The sequence below is a fragment of the Podarcis melisellensis genome, assembly GCF_964234715.1.
Source record: "Podarcis melisellensis genome assembly, chromosome: 7".
Classification (NCBI taxonomy): Eukaryota; Metazoa; Chordata; class Lepidosauria; order Squamata; family Lacertidae; genus Podarcis; species Podarcis melisellensis.
This window is the reverse complement of record NC_138539.1, coordinates 26,357,962-26,379,003: the sequence shown is the minus strand read 5'-3', so window position 1 is coordinate 26,379,003 and position 21,042 is coordinate 26,357,962.

Here is a 21,042-nt window from a genome sequence, read left to right as displayed (position 1 = left end):
TCTCTCTCTCTCTCTCTCTCTCTCTCTCTCTCTCTCTCGGTGTTGCCACCAGAGGTTTTGGCCAAGGCTAAATGTGGTTATCATGCCAAAAAGAAAAAAGAAAAAGAAAAGAAAGAAAGTTCTGTACCCCTCTGTCTTAAAGCACCATGTTGCTGTGTGATTAAAAAAAAAATCTCCAATCTTCAAATACAAGTTCTGTATAGAAAACAAAACGAATCACAACACAAAGGAATGCAAAGAACATGGGATCCTCACCCAGAATAGCTTTAAAAGCTTCTTGTGTTACCTAAAAGCTGGTTAGTTACGCTTTGGAGTACTTCCAGGAGGAATTAGTGTTCTGCAAGTGGATATTTAGACTTCTGCTACTAGTTCTCTGTCGCCTGCCATTTCAGTCCCATATGCAACAAGTACGAGGAAGATAAATTGAGGAAGGAGATTTCTTTGTTCCACTTCCAGGTGCATAACAGCTGGTGAAGGCCAAGGGAGGCTGAAGCTGCGAGCTATAAATTCTACTGGTAAGAGCTTTGGACACTTCTCCACATTCTGGCTCTTTCACATTAATAATCACCACTCTGAGGGCAATGGGAGCTCAGGTGTGTTCTGACACTTTGCATTCTATCATCTCCCATATCCACCCAGTTCAGATTCATTATGGAGCTTTGAAAAATGACAGGTGAGGAGCCTTGGTCTATAAAACACCGGTGTAAATAGAGGAGAACATGGAAGTGCTGATGCAGTTACGGTAATGCCATAGTTCTCCTTTTCAGAATCCCCACAGTCCAAGAGTGTCTGCTTTTCCTATATTATTCTTCCTAGCTAGCAACAATGTGGATACAGACAGACTCTTGCTGCCAATGGGCCCCCAAGCTTTTCAGCAAAAAAAGGAAGCGACTGTATATTTTGAATGGAGTGACTTGACTTGCACATGTCAACTGCAAACTTTAAAAAGAAGCGAAGATTAATCATAACTCCCTCTGCTCCAGCTAGGAGCTCCCTACAGGTAAGTGAGCTTTCACATGTGTGCCCTTAGATGGATGAGACATGTGCGAGTCCCATCGCTTGGGACACTTTTGCAAACTCTGTGTGGATGGAAACCTTGTAGGACCTAAGAAACTTACGGATGTGCTTTTTGGATGGTTTCAGCCTTCCCTGCTCCTATCTACTCAGTGGGATTTTTGTTTGTTTCATTTGGTTTTGTAAAAAATGGTTCAGGGTGCACAGGTCTCATTGGGTTGGGTGGGAATCTTCGAAATGTTGCCACAATTGCCAGATAAGCCAAATATAACATATAAGCCAAACCCAACATATAAGGAAGCACTTTGGTCAAAGGCCTGGAAACGATGCCTTATGAGGAACGGCTAAGGGAGCTGGGCATGTTTAGCCTGGAGAAGAGGAGGTTAAGGGGTGATATGATAGCCATGTTCAAATATATAAAAGGATGTCACATAGAGGAGGGAGAAAGGTTGTTTTCTGCTGCTCCAGAGAAGCGGACACGGAGCAATGGACCCAAACTACAAGAAAGAAGATTCCACCTAAACATTAGGAAGAACTTCCTGACAGTAAGAGCTGTTCGACAGTGGAATTTGCTGCAAGGAGTGTGGTGGAGTCTCCTTCTTTGGAGGTCTTTAAGCAGAGGCTTGACAACCATATGTCAGGAGTGCTCTGATGGTGTTTCCTGCTTGGCAGGGGGTTGGACTCGATGGCCCTTGTGGTCTCTTCCAACTCTATGATTCTATGATTCTATGCCCAGAACCCTTTGAAACCTGGCACTGACCCTGGTCAGACATTAATGATAACCATGTTGTATTTGAAAAAAAATATATTAAAAGTTAACAACAACAACAGAAACAGCAGCAGCAATTTCTCTCTCTCTCTCACACACACACACACACACAAACTTAGCTTGCACAGGTTACAAAAACATTGTAATTAAAAACAAGATATGTTGTCATTAAAATCATGACATTAAAACCACAAAACCTAAAGTAGTGCATATTATGCAATCACCAAAATGCATATAAAGACAGTACATGATGCACCTCAGAAGGGAGGTCATTCCACAACCTGGAGGCCACCACAGAGAAGGCTCTCTCTATGCCACCCTTTAATTGTAAGGTATGTTTAATGCTGTACAACAACAACATCTGGAAGATGTTTCTTTATTTTATTTTTTTAAAAGGTCAGTGTTTGGAAAATAAGCCCAGCCCTAGAACTGCAAAGAAAAGATACAAATGTCATAAGAGAAAAAGTCATTGTACCCTTAAAAGAAAACTGTTTAAATGTTCATTGTTGCTTTGCTAGAATATTATCAGGTCATGCATGCCACCAGCATGAGGCAATATGGAACAACAATGGCTGCACCTACCTGTCTCAACCTGCAGATATCAAGTAGCTCCCATAATAAACTCCCCCCCCCCAATTCTTCTTCTTCTTCTTTTTTTACAAGCATCCTTCTTAAGCAGAGGGGAAATCTCCTTACATATGCTGGTGATGGAGAGGGTGTTGGCAAAGCAGGAATGGGAAGGGGAAGTTATGAAAAGTATGTGTTTCAATCACACAGTCATTGTGAGAATTCTTATTTATTACAGGTTATAAAAAGTTTATTGCCCATTTTACAACTGTAGCTGCCCAGTGTTTGATTTAACCAGAAAACATGCCAATAATTTGGTCCACTTTTTACACTAGCTTTTTAAAAGCCCTGGATGTTAAGACAATTCAGTTATTTGGATTTCCACCACCCCCACCAAACACATGTTAGCATACTCCAACATCTGAGTCAAGCAAAAAGTTTGAGAAAGTCTAAAGCTACACTTTACTGTAGTTCAAATCCAGCATATTAAGGGTGTATTACTTTCAGGTATGGAAAGAACTTTCAATTTTGGTTCTCCAGTTTTCTCATTTTTCCAGTCTTAAGTTCAGTCCTCCAAATTTTGCAGCAATTTGAAAAAATCCTCATGAAAATTCAGCAACATTTTAGCGTGGATTTCTCCAAATGAACAAAATTTTATATGCATTTTTGGTTACACATTTTTGCAAGAGATTTCCCCTAATATAACACACTTTTGTATGTTATTTTCAGTGGTATCTTCATGTTTATGCACACTTTCCCCTAATTTATGCATTTTGTAAACATTAGTCAGAAAACTGCATCACAATTTTGGGTAAGTAGAAATTTTGAAAGATAGCTGCGTTTCGGTTTGCATATTGTTTTCGAAAGTGCAGATTTGATAGATTTCACCTTAAATGCATACTAAATCAAATTTTTCCTACATCCCTACTTGCAGGTAAATGTGCATGAAATATAGGACACTAACCTGGTTTGTAGGAAACAGATTTTCATACCCTTTAATTCCAAATCATAGCATTTTTATAGAGTTTGGCCAGGGGTGAGAAATCTCCAGCTCCTGAGTCTAATTTGGTCTTCAAGGCTTCTTTCCCCAGATCATGCCCATCTCCCCTACACTTTTCATCATATGTGGCATCTAGGATGGGGCAGCTAACGGCATAAGAATGTGATAAGAGCTTGTTGCATCAGGCCAAAGCCTCACAGTGAACTTTAAATTGTTCCATTGCAAATGTGGCTCATTGAAAGTCCTGATTAGTTTGCCAGGGCCGAAACTGATTGACCTAACATAGTCATGTTCATTACTTTTGACGGGCCCATTGTGCATATTGAGTTTTGGTCACTGAGGTTAAGGTGATTGAACTGGGTGGAAAAGGGACTTGCTGTCTCCCTCCTCCTCAAGCTGCCATTAATGTCTGTCACCACCTTCTGGTGGCTTCTAAGTGGTTGATCCTTTCCACACCATGACCAACATGCTTTGTGATGTGTGCCGGCCATTTTAGATGTCTGTGCATGTGCTTCCATTACATTTAATATGGCCACAGCAAAGAAATATAAAGATACTTCTTAAATTGATGTGGGCGGTCCTATAGCTGATTTTGTTCATGTTTCATCACAGTAATTGGAATTTGAATCCCACAATGCAAAATGCCAAAAATGTTTGACAAATTATCTGGGTTCTTGTTGGGCATTCCTACTGGAGCTAAAATTTGGCTTGAACATTTTCCTTAAATGGACTTATGGTGAATGTTTTCTGAAATGTGGAGATGGAAAAAGAACACTGGAAAGTCTACATGGGGAAAAATTATGACAGGGTTTTTCTATTTCAAAAGCTTCTGAAACAAAGAGCTGTGAAAATAATGTACTTAGTCTTCAAAATGTCTGGTTTGAACATAAACCTGTCTGAAAGGTGAGCATTCTGCTATTCAGAAATTCTTTTGGAAAACAAGGGGGGAAATGATGGGAAACTATAAATAGGAGTGTATATCATTCATGGGTACTCAAGCATCACGGACTTGGGAAAAGATTAACCAAACAATATTCCTTTTCCAGGCTGCATGGGACATGAGAAAGCAGGTGTTTTTAATTGAGAAAGTGACTATCCAAAGGGGAGTGATTAGAATAGTTTTACTACCTGATCCGGGATAGGTATTCAGAAAGGGAAAATTCCCTTCAATTTCTCTCTACTTCCCAGAAAAAAAGGGTTTTGCTGGTTTTGTACATAAAATTGCTGTGTTATTTATTGGCTGGCTATAGGAGGGGTATAAAACTCTTCCTAGTGCACAGTCACTTTCTTACCGTAACTTGCCTAATAGCATTTCCAGGAATTATAACCTATAAAAACAAAACAAAAATGATCCACTATAAAGTAGAAGGCATCTAAAAATGTCAAGATGCCAGTAGTATAACTGGATGATTCCCTTACTGATGTTATTTTTATTTTGGCTGCTTATTTGTCCTAATTTGAGGTGAAGTGTGTGTGCAGAACACACGTCTTTCCCAAGATGAGAACTTAGGTCACTATATTGGAGTTGTTTGGTAGGAGGCTCAGAAGAGACAGAAGGACGTGCTTATAGGACAATTCTAAGCATGTTATAATTGAGTAGGTCCTATTGAATTCATCAAGGGGAGCGGGTGGCGCTGTGGCCTAAACCGATGAGCCTCTTGGGCTTGCTGATCAGAAGGTCGGCGGTTCGAATCCCCGCAACGAGGTGAACTCCTGTTGCTCTGTCCCAGCTCCTGCCAACCTAGCAGTTCGAAAGCATGCCAGTGCAAATAGATAAATAGGTACCACTGCGTTTCTGTGCGCTCTGGTTTCCATCATGGTGTTCCATAGCACTAGAAGCAGTTTAGTCATCCTGGTCACATGACCCAGAAAGCTATCTGTGGACTCCCTCGGTCTGAAAGCGAGATGAGCGCTGCAACCCCATAGTGGCCTTTGACTTGACTTAACTGTCCAGGGGTCCTTTACCTTTAACTAAATTCATCCGGGCTTATTTGCAGGTTAGTGGTGTTAGGATTGCAGCCTTAGAGAGCAACCTAAAGTTTGTCCCTCCACCCAAGCCTGGCAGACTTTTATGGAGTGGTGGGGTCAGTGCCTTATCTTTCATGCATGAATTGGAATGGAAGGTGGAGGAGCATGTGGATGGCCACACCAGTCTTAAACTGGCTCAGTCATAGGTCCTCCTCATGCGGAGGAACTGTATGTGTGGCATTGGCCCCACAGTCACCTCTTGTATGAACCATAGCTGTTAACGTTTCCTTTTAAGGGAAATTCCCTTATTCTGAATATCATTCCTCGCAAGAAAACAGAAAAGTTGACAGCTATTTGGCCACCTCATGAGAAGAGAAGACTCCCTGGAAAAGACCCTGATGTTGGGAAAGATTGAGGGCACAAGGAGAAGGGGACGACAAAGGACGAGATGGTTGGATAGTGTTCTCGAAGCTACCAGCATGAATTTGACCAAACTGCGGGAGGCAGTGGAAGACAGAGGTGCCTGACGTGCTCTGGTCCATGGGGTCACAAAGAGTCAGACACGACTAAATGACTAAACAACAACAGCATGGTATGAACATGTGAGGGAGCCACCTAAATTCCTTTCAAAAAGCTCTTTCTTGGTTACTGTAACCCCGCCTTCTTGCAAGGGTGGAGAGAGATGTGCTTTTTGTGTCCACAGCAGGACCACCTGCATCTCCTACAGTGAATATCTACAGAAACCTCTTAGCATGGGACCTGCATACGACATGAATCACTCACACTTTCTCCACCAATGTGTCTTTAGAACATCTGAAAGAGACTTAAATCCCTACAATGAATTTCTTTGTAGTTAGCTTTTGTCCTTAAGCAAAAAGTCATATTTGCCCATGTCAGTGTGCCTTTGACAATCAGCATTTCAACCTAACTTGTCACACAAGGTGTTGTCTTTTCTGAAAAGCTGGATTTACTTTAGCAATAGGAAGACTTAAAAGCCAGTTATCCTATTTTTCACAACTTGGCTCGTAAGACCAGAGGCACGAGTGGGGAGAAAACTGACATCTCGGTGCATATTTATTGACTGTCTTGTGCATGTGGAAAGCATTCTCCTGATAGCCTGCGTTAAATCTAATCAATCATCACTTAAATATATCATACTGTATATTCACCTCACTCCTTCATTAGCATTCATTAGCAATTAATCAGTGCAGCAGTAGTCTCCAGAAAGTTCAACAATCCATAAGGAACATTTACATTAAAGATGAGCAAGCGAGCATGTACTCTGCTCACGTTTTGTCATCTCTTCCTGGAATGAAAGACACTTATTGATTGACTGAATAAATGCTGGACTGATAACAGTTTATGATTTATCTTCTGCTACATAGTTATTTTTTCTAGGCAAAAAGCAATTAAGATGGTGTCTGAAAACAACAGCAAGAAACCCTTTTCTGGATTGCATAGTAGCTATGCGCTGCTTTACTCTTTTGCTTACTTGAAGGTAAAAGGTAAAGGTACCCCTGCCCGTACGGGCCAGTCTTGACAGACTCTGGGGTTGTTTGCCCATCTCACTTAAGAGGCCAGGGGCCAGCGCTGTCCGGAGACACTTCCGGGTCACGTGGCCAGCGTGACAAAGCTGCATCTGGTGAGTCAGCGCAGCACACGGAAACGCCATTTACCTTCCCGCCAGTAAGCGGTCCCTATTTATCTACTTGCACCTGGGGGTGCTTTCGAACTGCTAGGTTGGCAGGCGCTGGGACCGAAAGACGGGAGCTCACCCCGCCGTGGGGATTCGAACCACCGATCTTTCGATCGGCAAACCCTAGGCGCTGAGGCTTTAACCCACAGCGCCACCCGCGTCCCTGTTACTTGAAGGTAGACTACTGCAATATACTGAGTGTGTGTCCTGAACCCCTGGCCTACCTGGCAGCAAGTTCAAAGTCCGGGGGTCAATCCACACCAGCAAGGTCTGAAGTCCAAAGGTCAGGAAACACAGCTCAGGGTCAATCCAAGTAGCCAAGTCTGAAGTTCAGCAGTCAGGATACAGTCCAGAGTCAAAGCACAGTCCCATAGAGTTCCAGAAACATCTAAGTCAAGGTCTATCAACATGGGCAGTTGAGCAGACACAGCACTTTGGATCTGCTTCCTGTTTGTGCTTTGCATTCTGATTGCAGCATCTGGGATTGATGAAGCAAATGACCCTCACCTGTTCTGAATTCCAGTTAAGGAATCACACAGCTTCTCCCAGAGCTAGCAAGCAACACCTGGCCAGCTAAAGAGCTCGGCTGTGGGCCCTGGCCTGTTTCAACCTCCTAGAGCACCTCTCCTGCTGCTCGCTATGCCTTAGAGCCCACCGTGTTTGTGGAGACAGGGGCCCCTCTGGCTCTGGTTATGGGTCCTGCTGCTCCGGTTCATGGGGACTGAGTCATCACCCTGTGAGTACTTCCTTCCCCATTCCCTGCTTGCCTCAGTGTTTCATGGCTACACCCCTCACCTGGATCCTCTCCCTCTTCCCCATTGCCTGCCAGTTCATGGCATTGTGGCATTACCATCCAACTTCCTTTGGCAACTTCAGCTTGTGTATAGTACATTCTGGCAACACATTCTACCAGTGCTTCATGTAATAGTTCTGGAAACATTCAAAAGTGCATTCTGTTAGCCTGAAATGCTGGGGACCTGCTGGAAAGCTGTGTGTTGGGGGAAGCTATGGTCCTCTATTGTTGGGCTTCAGCAAACACCAGCCACAGCTAGAATAACTAATGGCCAGGGATGATGGACATTACAGCCCAGCAACATCTGAAGGGCAATAGGTTTACCACCCTTGTTATAAAACCCTGTTAACTCACATTCTTGTATGTCTGGGAAGATCAAGGTTAGGAAGTTTTGATTCTCTTGTTGCAACTAGAAACCTTTCTGATAAGGTTTAGATTTGTTCCAGTTTCAATCCTCTGCAGCAGCGGAGGAACTGTTAGAATGGCCTTCCCTCAAAGTGTGATAGATCTGGATGGAAAGCCTACCAGAAGTTTTCAGTTAGAATGGCAGGTGCTGTGAGGTGGACTGGGTTGTGCTTCTGATGAAAGACAGATTTACAGTCTGTGGATGCTGTTAGATCAAGTCTTATCTTTGGAGACCCAAGTAGTCTCTGTGGCTTGGAGCACCATTCATCAGCAGAGACTGATACAGGACTTGCGACAGTGCTATCTCCAGGACAGAGATAGACTGGCCACAGTTATCCATGTCCTGGTAACTTATCATTTAGACTTTTGCAATGCTCACTTGCACTGTGTGTGTGTGTGTGTTTGTGTGTGTGTGTGGTGGGAGATAAACAAATGAACTGATAGAATGCTGTAGAATGTGCAACATCCAGAAATAAAAATAATTACTCCTATGCATTCGTTCCAATTCAGCAAGACCAGGTAATTTGAAACTCCAAAATCAGGGAAGAAATTCCGGTGGAGAGAATCTTAGCAGCATCCCTATGTAGGCAAGTCTTGTTGGCTACATAGCAACCTCCATTCAGTGTCTCCAAGTTACAAGAGCTGTTGTCTAAAACCTAAAAGAGTGGAACAGCCTCCCTTGGGACTCCCCTTCCTTGAAGGTTTTTAAGCAGGGGATGGATGGCCATCTGTCATGGATGCTTTAGCTGAGATTCCCGCATTGCAGGGGGTTGGACTAGATGACCCATGGGGTCCCTTCCAACTCTACAGTTCTGTGATTCTTGGCAACCCTTTCCAGGTAGCTGCAAATCTTAAGTGGTTTCTTCATCCAAATTCCAAGCTGGATCTCCCAGGTGACTGTGACAACCGATGCTCTTAATGTCCAGTTGATTAGCATTTATTTTCGGCTGCTGTACCAGGCCAAAGCTAAAAGAGGACTTTGAACAGGGAAACACCATTGCCCACAACAGTATATTAAGGCCAGGCTCCTGGATGTGTTGGTTCGCCAGCTTACAAACTGACTGACATGAATGTGCAACATTTACTCTGTGAATGTTTTAACACCAAGGCTAATGTGAGGGTTGGTCTGCTACTGCCCACTCTTGACTCCACTACTTTATCCTGACATGATGGCAGCCCATACTAAATATACATACAAGCAGATAGTATTTTTGCCAACACCAGAAGCAGACCATCTCATTCTTAGGTTCACTAACCACTCACTGCGTGCTTTACCTGATCATTACTTATTGTGGGAACATAGGAAGCTAGGCCACCAGTAGATCTAGTTCAGTATTGTCTATGCTAAGTAAATGAAGAATGAACTTTTTTCATTTTGCAAAACATGCACATACACCAAACGACAACTAAACCAACAACAAAAGCCGACTTACAAAAAGCTATTGCTTGGAACCTTTTCAGCAACAGCCAGAGGAGTGGGGCCCATGCTTGATTTCCTGATGCTTAGGCAAACACCAACATAAGGTGCACTTGGATTTCTCAACCCTGCGGGCAAGAGGAATGGCAGAGCAGATTTTTGGTATATCTTAAACATTAGTACATAAAGCAGCCTGTCAAGAAATCACACCCTTCAGATGTCTGCTTCTGACAGTCCGCTTGACATTGGGAAAATGCATAAAAATGATTTGCAATGGAGACATCGTATTCTAGTTTTCATACCCAGAGACTGTCAACACTCTACAAACCTGTGAATGTCAAAAGAACAGCATTGGAATCCAAAGTGTTGGTATCGCACAAAGGCCTGTTGTATATTTTCCAAAAGATGTCGACCCCTTTTTCTGTCTGGTCTGCCTCAGCAATACACACTAGAGTTCTACATACTTATCGGAGAACTGGAAAAAAAGTTGGGGGCTATTGTTTGAAAATCCTATGTACAGTGGTACCTCAGGTTATATACACTTCGGGTTACAGACTCTGCTAACCCAGAAATCGTGCTCCAGCGGCGCAGTGGTAGCAGGAGGCCCCATTAGCTAAAGTGGTGCTTCAGGTTAAGAACAGTTTCAGGTTAAATATGGACCTCCGGATCGAATTAAGTACTTAACCTGAGGTACCACTGTAAAAGGAAAAGTCCTGTGACTAAGAATATATTTTGACATTTCCCCATGGAATAAACCTGCCTTATTATGACAGACTATGTGGATTCAAAGAGTCACATCCATGATGGAGAAGTCGATCACCCAACTTTCATGAAAATCCACATTCTTCCACCTCTTATTCATAGGATGGTTGAGTTTAGCTAGTATTGTGATGGCAATGCAGACCTTGGTGGAAGAACTGAACCAAGAATTTTTGCATTCCTTTCTCTTAATATACACCCCCTAGCAGTTTTAACTTATATAACACATTTTCAGACATTATTTTCTCTGCCATATGCAATTTTGTGTACTCTTTTTGGTATGTTTTGTGGGTTGCAGAGTCACTTCACAAAATTTAGAGCAGAGAAAATTTCACGTTTTGGTTTCAGCAAGTACAAATAAGATAGGTTTGCGTTAAAAGGTGAACTGAAGACATGTCTCCTCCTCCATTTCTATTTAGCAGTAATGATTTCCTAGTGGGCAAGTAGCTGTAACACCAGTCCTATTCCAGCCATTATCTCTTATGGACTGTCTCCATCATAGGTGGAAAGCTCGTGTAAAACGGCGCCTGAGTTATTCGTATCTAGGTATAGCCTGCTTGAGCTGAGACATGCTGGCTGGGCAGTGTGGAATGGCATGCCCCAATATATGTGAAAAAAATTGATCTGTGGATAAATGATAGCCCTCAGAGACCCTGAGTACTAGACTGGCACCTTGTAGGTCATTAAATTGATTGCATTAAGAAGTGTCCAAGAAAATAAAGGAATGTATAGTGGTTAAAAATCCAATTAGCGCAGCAAAGCATAAGAAGCCAAGTCCTCTGGGGGTGATGGAGGAAGAAGAGAGGGGCCTACACTTGATTATTTGGGCAGCTAGGAAGATAATTTAAAGTATTAATATGGATAGCTGGATGTGTTGAGAACGTGGACAGTAGTTGACTAGAAAAAGATGCATATATATGTTGTTTGGCCCTTTTTAGAAATCACAAAGTGGCAGGAATAAGTTGTTGATCCAATTAATTGATTTACCTCATGACAAGTGAACACAAAGTAGTATATTTAATGTACATTTTCAGTTTTTCAGTGACTGTGCAGGCTCATTATTCTTGCTTTCCATATGTATATCTTTGTTCTCCAGGAAAGGCTTGCACCTTTATGTGTTATTCATTGTCAGCCATTGCTTCTCTTTCTAACTTGGTAGCCTTCCAAATATTTTCCCTGATCCAATACCCTTTTCCTGGCTCTCTTCTAGTTATATCTGATAAACTTAAGCCATAGCCAAATTTCCAGCTGGCTTCTTCTCTAGATATTATGAGTTCCTCCCAGTGTCTTCTTGAACTCTACTTCATATTTATCCCTGCTGTTTCAAACATACCAGCCAAAGGTTCACCACAGATGTAGAGGAAGAAGAAAAATGTATCTAACCTTTCTCTTCTCTGCTAAGTATTTAAAGGGAAAAATAGAAGGGGGGGAAATGACCACCTTTGGCTTTTGGCTCCAAAATGTTGCAAGTGGTGCTGGGGGTTTTGTTTTGTCCACAGATTCAAATGTCCTTATCCACAAAGCCCTGTGAGTTTCTAAGCAGAGAGTATGTGAGCAAGACAAGAGGCCTCAAGCAGTTTGCTGCCTATGGCTTATTCAAAGCAACAACACTTTTACAGAAACATTTTTCGGTTCAGACCTTTCTTTGCAGTTTGTACAACAATAAAGCTCCCTTTCCCTTCTCTCCTAAAAGAGGTAGAACGAGGCAGAGGTCAAAGAAGAGTCTTTTAGTCAGTGAAATATCACAGTTACGTTTATGTAACCGTTGTTGATTATTGAGCAAACTCTGAGGGGAGCTGCACATTATTACAAATATATTTTTTTTTAGGCCAACAATTGTTGTTTTTAAAATATAGATGGAAGGATGGTTATTTCATACATAAAATGTGGAATTTGCAGCAGTTATTTGTACAAGTGGAAACAGCACTACAGGATATTTGTAGTTAATACAGCAGACGTCCCCCCCCCTTCTGTAAACCATCATCTGTAAAGGAAAACTTGAAACTTAAACCTGAATTTCTTTTCTTTATTTTTTTAAGTCTGTCATTATAGTTATACAGTGATACCTCGGGTTAAGAACTTAATTCGTTCTGGAGGTGCATTTTTAACCTGAAACTGTTGTTAACCTGAGGTACCACTTTAGCTAATGGGGACTCCTGCTGCCACCGCACAATTTCTGTTCTCATCCTGAAGCAAAGTTCTTAACCCGAGGTACTATTTCTGGGTTAGCAGAGTCTGTAACCTGAAGCGTCTGTAACCTGAAGTATCTGTAACCCGAGGTACCACTGTACGTAGTTTCAGTGGCGTAGTGTGGGCTGTCAGCACCTGGGGCAAGGCAAGTAATTTGTGCCCCCTAACCCGTGGATTTGCGCCCCCTAACCCTAACCCCCAGATGTTGTGGCCGGTGCGGCCGGCCCCCCCTGCACCCCCCACGCTACGCCACTGTGTAGTTTGCTTCTTAGGTTAACTGTGAATTATACTACCCACAGCAATAAAGAAGAAATTGTAAAGGCTGAGAATCTAAACTTCAGGAGTGGCAAAGCAGTGGCACTCTAGAAGTTGTTGGACTACAACTCCCATCATCCCTAATCACTGGTCAACTAACAGGAGGGGGATAATAGATTAAAAGGCTGTCTAAAAGCTATTGAGCCATATTGGACCCAATAATGGTAAAAGAAGAGAAAGCAAAACAGAAACCAAACAATACTGTGGTAAAATACTGGCCAATAATGGAAGGCGTCCAATGTACACGAATAGTTTAGTATGGTTATTCTCCACCTATCCTGCCCGCCCCCCCTAGGAACAGTAGAAATAAGAAACCAGTGTTGCAAGTTTGTACTATGAGAATGTTAGGTCCTGTGGCATGATAAAGTCATTTCGGAGCCAAATTAAAGCCCCAGGGAGAAATTTGCTCCTGGGGTCTAATGAGGGCTTTTTTGTATGTGTGTTTTTGTATGAGCAGAAATGCGGGGGGGGGGGGGGGATATGCAAACTTGAGTGGGTCTCCCATACTGTTGACAAATGTAATTTAGGATGTAGGCAAAATGTTATTTCCCCTAGCTGGGGATAGAATGCACCCCAGTTAGCCTAAACAACTGGTAGCTTTACTTTTCCACCAAGTTCAATAGGGGTAAATGTTCTGTGAAATGTGAAAATGTCCCCCCCCCCCCAGTAATAATGAAACTAAAATGAAAATTCTGGTAATAACAAATGCCTCAAATTTATTTATTTATAAAAGCATTCATATCTCACCCGCACATAAAATATCAGGGCTGTGTACAGCAATATAAAACATTAAAGAAATGATTAAAAGTAGTCCAAAGCAATCGTTAAAAACACTGCCTACACAATAACATTTTAAGCCGCTGCCTAGGGCTGTGGGCATTTAAAAAATGTATTTAAGAAAATGCCTGGAAGTAAGAAGCGATGATGGGGGCAGGTTTAGATTCACACAGGATGCCAGCTGAACAGAAAGTGATTTAATGAGTTTTCTGAGACACACTCCTGGTAAGAGGAAGAGGCAGAATTTAGCATGAGCCGAAGTCCAAGGGTAGTTGTCACCAACCTTGTGCCCTCAGATGTTTGTTGGCTTTCAACTCTGGAGGGCACCAGGTTGACAAAAGCTGTTCTGGGGAAATTCCCAAGAGAATGCATTGCAGGAATCTATCTGGGAGCTCCCACATACAGAAAGAGTCCCTGGACGTTGCTCAACAGATCGAATGCTGAGAAAGTTAAGTGCATTTAAAATCCATTGATTGGAACGGTTTTTTTAAAAAAAGAAAATATATACTTAACTTTCCATGACTCATTCTTATTTGACAAGTCACTTTGTATTTAGAAAAAGATTTGTGACATAGTAGCTAAGCCTGTGAGTTGCTCCATTAAGAGATTGATTGAGATGCTTATATTGATGTATTAATTTTTGCCTGACCTGGATTGAGGCTGAAAAAATCAATGCCACAACATGGCTTAGTGTTTGACACTGAGACTTTCTTTTCTTACCTTGCATTTACTATGGGGGTGGGGGAATTAGATAATATTATTCAACGACATTGTAACTGAAATGGAGGGAAACAAAAGCAAAACAAAACAAGATACAAAGAGATTTAATGAATGCAACAAGGCATACATTTAGACTTTCAGAGTTGCACTAGCAATGTGAAAGATGCAGAAGCCATGAAGAAATAAAGTAAATTGTGCTGTAAATGCATGGGATTTAGATAACCAGTTTTAATAATCTGCTGTCTGTTAAGAAGAGGTTGCCTGTTTGTCTGTCCACTTATTCTCTATGGGTCAGGATGTTGACTTTTCCCAATTTGCTGTTATGACCTCAAACAGCACCAAATTGGACGCCTTGGAAAATATCATCACTCTGGAACATCATGGGAGTGAGGAGCAGGTTTTAGTCTACATTTGGATACTGCCCAATGCCATTTTTAATCCATGTGGTAGACTGTAGCATTCCCAGCCATGCTAATCTGGATTCCTCCGGCAATACTATCACTCATTTTAGCATAATGGCTGCCAAGGTGGAAGAGCAGGTTTTGGCCTATGTTTGGCTACTTCCAGACACAATTTTGAATCAAGATGGTGGACTGAATTATTCCAAACTGCACTGATTTTAATCAGATTTGGGCTAAAATAGCCACTCCCAGAGTCACTGTTCCATGGGAAGGACCAACTCTGGCCAGTGTTCTCTGGTATAGTCTTCACTTGCAGGGTACCAGTGACATGAGGTCTTTGGGCTCCTGCCCATCAGCTCATACTTCAGGCAAGCCAAGAGGCTTACGCACTTGTCAAGAGGAGATGAGACAAACATACTTTGCGTTTACACCTTCTGATGCCAGCCTTAATTATCAGTGGCTTGGTTGATTATGCCTGCTCTGCTGGTGTAAAGATTGTGGTTTTAACCATGGCGTTTTATTTTCTATCTCTCATTCAGTTGCATATTAGAGATTTGATTGCTAGAACAATCAGGTGGGATATGAAATGAAATTATTTAAATGAATGGAAACACTGTCATTCTTAAGTGGGGAGGGGGAGAAAGAAGAAAAATAGGATTTTAAGAGAGAAATAAATGGCACACACACAATGGCAATTGTGGAAAAAATGATGCTGCTGCAGAAAGGCATAATTGAGGTGCTTAATGATGACTGAAGCAGTTCAGTTCAGATAAATATGGTACAACAATGACTTTGATGAGTCCTTATCTCAATGGTGAATATTTATAAAATATGAAATAAAAAGAGACTGCAAAGAGGCAAAGACAAGTTGTTTTGCAACTGCACCATTAATAATTAAGAATGACATCAGAAGGGAAAGAGATTGCAGAACATGGGGGCAATGAATAATGATAATCTCAGCTAATCTTAAATATCACACAGATTTGTCATTCAAGTGCATGTAACTTTCTTTGGATTACAATAAAGCTATTCAAATTGGCTAATCTATGCTGAACACTCAGCTATCCTGATACATGAATTTTTATAGCACTGATAATAGCTATCTATCATTTTGGCCTAAAAAATTGGTACATGCGGTTGTCAGAAAATATTTCTTTTGCAACATGTTAGTGGCAGACGCTGCAAAATCACTAACCAAATGGGAAACCCTAAATGATAGTAGCTTAAGACCAGCACAAAATTAGGAGCTGTTCCATAGACATGTGCTTCCACAAAGACTATTTTTCACAGAAATTCATTGTAGATTTGTGGATGATCCACTCCTACTCAGGGCCAAACTAGGTGTGATGTGAAACATCCAGCATCATTTCTCTTTGGTTCATAGCTGTTGGGAATGGTGGTTATTTTCATAGGTGATCCTTTGAAAAAAACAACACCTTTCTCCCAGTGGAAAGCTGCTTCTTAGTCATGAAGGGTAAACAAGATACTCATCTGCATTGTATCTTCTTATTCTTCTTCGCCTTTCAGAGCAGGTGATTTCCACCTATGGAGCAGTGCAAGGGGAAAAGGTTAATCCTCCTTTCTCCCAGCACTATCATCCTAATTAAATTTGGATCCCAGCTGCAACTACTTTTAATCAAAGAAGTTTAGGTCCAGTACCTCTGAACTATGCAGCAAAACCACCACATATGAAGCAGGGCGCCAATGTGCCCACAAACCCACAGACATAAATCAGAATCACCTTTGCCAATTCTGGATGGTTGGATATCCAATTCTGATTAGCCATCTCTCTGATGTTGGAGAGGGAGATTCACTATATCTAGCCCCTGGGATGCCCGCTCAGGGGACATAAGATTGTAGGACATAGGGTGTTAAATCATTAGGATCGGGCTGAGTTGAAATTACTGATGAATAAATAGGCACTGTGGGACGCGGGTGGCACTGTGGGTTAAACCACAGAGCCTAGGACTTGCCAATCAGAAGGTCGGCGGTTCAAATCCCCGTGACGGGGTGAGCTCCCATTCCTTGGTCCCTGCTCCTGCCAACCTAGCAGTTCGAAAGCACATCAAGTGCAAGTAGATAAATAGGTACCGCTCTGGTAGGAAGGTAAACGGCGTTTCCGTGTGCCGCTCTGGTTCTCCAGAAGCAGCTTAGTCATGCTGGCGACATGACCTGGAAGCTGTACGCCGGCTCCCTCGGTCAATAAACCAAGATGAACGCCCCTGGACCTAATGGTCAGGGTTCCCTTTACCTTTACCTTAAATAGGTAATGCTATTCTGCTTTATTATACCTAACATATTCCGCCTTTCCATCAGTTGTTTTATATTAAAAGATATCACAGGATCAAGTTGCTTTCTTTTTTTACCTTGGAGAGGAATGAATTTTCACCATTATACTACTATATAATAATAGTAATAAGCTTCACTATTTGATGGAAGGATCTGAATGCAAAGCCACTCAGTTTTGCTCTCCCAATACTGTATATTCTTGAGAATCTGCACTTACAAACTTAGATGCAGCCCCCCCCAGCTAGAGAGGTTGGGTTTATAAGTGGCTCCCCTTTGCTTTGTATGTTGGTCCCTCCCACCCCTACCCAATTTTGATTACCACTTTCTACATGTGAAGATTAAGTTGAAGCTGGTAGCAAAGCCGTACTTGCTTAATATGTGAATTCATTAGGCTGAATTATGTGAATTTCTTTTATTTCCTCAATTCCCTCAAGTGGAAACCATTAATGCAGTGAGCGTACATGCCGTGGCATCTGTGAGGTTCGCATATGAGTAGTCATTCAGCCAACTTTGCAGGCTGAGGAATAAATGAAGTGATGGCACCATTGAGAGGGTACTTCAAACGTATGCCCCTTCATGATTTTGCACACCTGTATATGTAAATATCAGTTGCGGGAGAAGGGGGGTGCCTTGAGAAGTGACTTTATTTAACATAGCAGGGACAAGGCCATTAAACATTAAATCACAGAAAGCCACATTGAACTGGAGAGTAAGTCTGATGAAAGGAGATGGATTGCTCATGCAAAAATTACTTTCATAAAAATATGTGCAGATCTTTCATTCTGTACTGTTCCTTTGTGGACCTGCTTTATTAACAGTGGAAAGCAGTGATTCCCAAATAGTGGATCAGGGCCAACCAGTGAGTCAGGAAAAACTGCAAGGGAGTTGCCATATTACACAAAGCACTGGTGGTTTTTCGCGACTCCTTCCTGTTAAAGGTCATGCCCCAGGAAGAAAACCACAGGCTGTGCAGGGGTCGTTGTCAGGAAAGGTTTGGCTTCTTGGATCATGGTCTCTGCTTCCTTGAGGAAGAACTTCTGGCACAATGTCATGGACTGGTTGAAAGCAGAGGAATAGTGGGAGGAACTAGCTGGGGAACCACTAAGAGAAGGCGGCTCAGAGCCTAGGGAGTGGTGGTGGGATGACTAGGGAGAAGACTAGGAAGAGGAGGTGTCAGAAGCTGAAGGAGTAACAGGGCTTAGTGAGCTGGGAGAGTCTGTGGCAGAGAGAAGTCAAGACTCAGAATATGAAGCTGGCGTGTGGGAGGAGAGAGGTCAAGAGGCAAAGATGAGTTAAGCTGGTGAAGAGTCATGGGTGCCTCTTTTTCCTGTTGCATCAAGCTCCCATCCCCCAGAAACAAACTTGGAGGAGTAGCTAATGCTGCAGAAGACAAGACTTGGGATTCAAATTGATGTTAACAGATTGGAGAACTGGGCCAAAACTAACAAGAGGAATTTCAATAGGGACAAATGTAAGGTCCTACACTTAGGCAGGAAGAACCAGCTGCACAAATATAAGATGGGGGGGGACTGCATTGCCAGTAGCACACGTGGAGAGGATCTAGGGTCTTAGTAGTCCACAAGCTTAACATGAGTCAACAGTGTGATGCAACAGCAAAAAGAGTGAATGCTATTCTAGGCTGCATCAACAGAACTATAATGTCCCAATCATGGGAAGTAATAGCACCGCTCTATTCTGCCTTAGTCAGACCACATTTGGAATACTGTGTCCAATTCTGGGCACCACAATTTAAGATGGATATTAACAAGCTGCAACGTGTACAGAGGAGGGTGACCAAGATGATCAAGGGTCTGGAAACCAAGCTTTATGAGGAACGGTTGAGGGAGTTGGGTATGTTTAGCCTGGTAAAGAGGAGAGTGAGAGGAGATACTTTAGCCATCCTCAAATATCTAAAGGGCTTCACATTGGAAATGGAGCAAGCTTGTTTTCGCCTCTTCCGGAGGCTAGATCCCGAAGCAATGTATTCAAGCTATAAGAAAGGAGACTGACTGAACACGAGGAAGAGCTTTCTGGTGGTAAGAGCTGTTCAACAGTGGAACGGACTCCCATGGAAGCTAGTGGACTCTCATTCATTGAAGGTTTTTAAGCAGAGGTTAGATTGCGATCTGTCATTGATGTTTTAGTAGAGATTTCTGCATTGCAGGGGGTTGGAGTAGATGTCCTTAGAGGTCCCTTCCAACGCTACAGTTCTATGATTCTACGATCACCACCATGAGACATTTGGCATAGGGCCCCCTCAAGCCTTGAGCCAGCCCTGAGGTAGTTTGCCAGTATGTAAATGTTTTTAATTTGTTTTCTAATACAATATGTTTTAAAAATGTACTCCCTTTGCAAGCCTTTGCAAGAAGATATCATATCAATAACAAATTAAATCCAAGTACTTTATCTTATTTTGACCCCAGCTTTTCAGCTCAGTTGACCCCTTAGTCAGTTTAATTACAGAAGGATCTATCTGTTGATTCAATTTGACTATTTCTGATGGATGAATCTATCCGTTTGGTTTCCTCTCCATTTCTTATTTTTACCGTCTTCTCCATATTTGCCCATGAGGTTGCAATTTAAAAAAGACATTCTCCTAAAAATCCACCAGCATGCAACTGCAGATTTCTCCTAATATGCATATTTTGTATGAAACATTGCCAGATATGTATTCTTTTGCAGGCAGTTTTCCCTGGTGTACTGTTTCCACTAATACTACGTTGGAAGTGGAAAATACTGTTTCCACTAATACTACATTTTCATGCTCACTTTATTGATTATGTGGTTGAGAAATTTCATTGGAAAATTCAGAGAAGTGTGTTTTTCAAAGGACAGCTACTATTGTTTTGGGAACTGCAAATTAGATGGATTTGCAATAAAATGTGGACCAAACTGAATTTTGCCCCAATTTCTGTTTCTGAGTTGCTTTTCTCTCTCCCCACTCCTGCCTTAACGGTTGCATTGCTGCAGTGTTGCATTCCGAGCAGGGGACATATTGGTACATAAAGGAAAAGAGGAAGAATAGAAAGCCAGGCCAAATAGAAGCCAGGCCAATCACCGCCACTCCTTGGCAACCCTTTCATTTGTGTTGGGGGGTGCTAGCAATTCTATCAAACATTGGTCCTGTATCAATTTTTAGCAGCGTAGCTAATATGTGGCATCTTGGGTGACAGAAGCTCAGCTTTATACATCATTCAGCTTGCAAAAGCAGTATAGCTTCAGTTCCTTAATGGTGTCATTTTGGCTGAATGCTATTAACAGATTACCCCTGCCTAGGGCACCAGAGCATGTGCAGCAGAAAGATAACCTTGTGTTCGTAATTTAATATTAACTGTTTTCTCCATAGTACCTCTTTCCAGTACATTAACAACAAACCAATATGGCCTTGTCCCCTGCGGTCATATTCTTGAGCAAAATAAAAAAATAAAAAAATGGATTACATGGTAGCAAGTTCCTGAAGATTTTCCAATGAAGTATTACAAATCTCGCAACGCTTTTTGCTGCAGAAATGCGAGGGGGTGGGGTGGGGAGAGAAATAAACAGGCTTAGATTCAATCAAATTTAATTCCTCCAATTTAGCTTTACCACACTTCAAAGGGTGCTCTTATTAATGTCTTGGTGAAAAAAATTTAACAGTATTTCCCCCTCCTTATAGCGAAAGCCTCCAGTTGTGTTCAACATAGTGAGATCAAGAAACTGTTTTTTTTTTTTTTAGTGAATACTCTGACACAGTTTGATATAAAAGTATAAGCCATTTACAGAAAACTCTTTATGGAATTTTCATCCTTTTCCATTCCCGGGAGCTAAATTTATATCGTGCATTAGCTATCATAGCACGAGAGCATTAGTCTTCTCCCTTTGCTAGCATTTCAGTACAGTCGGAGGGCCCTATCGCTCTCTACCACTCACATACACAAGCATTACTGGTTTATCTCATCTTCCGTAGCAAGTACTTGGCCCAA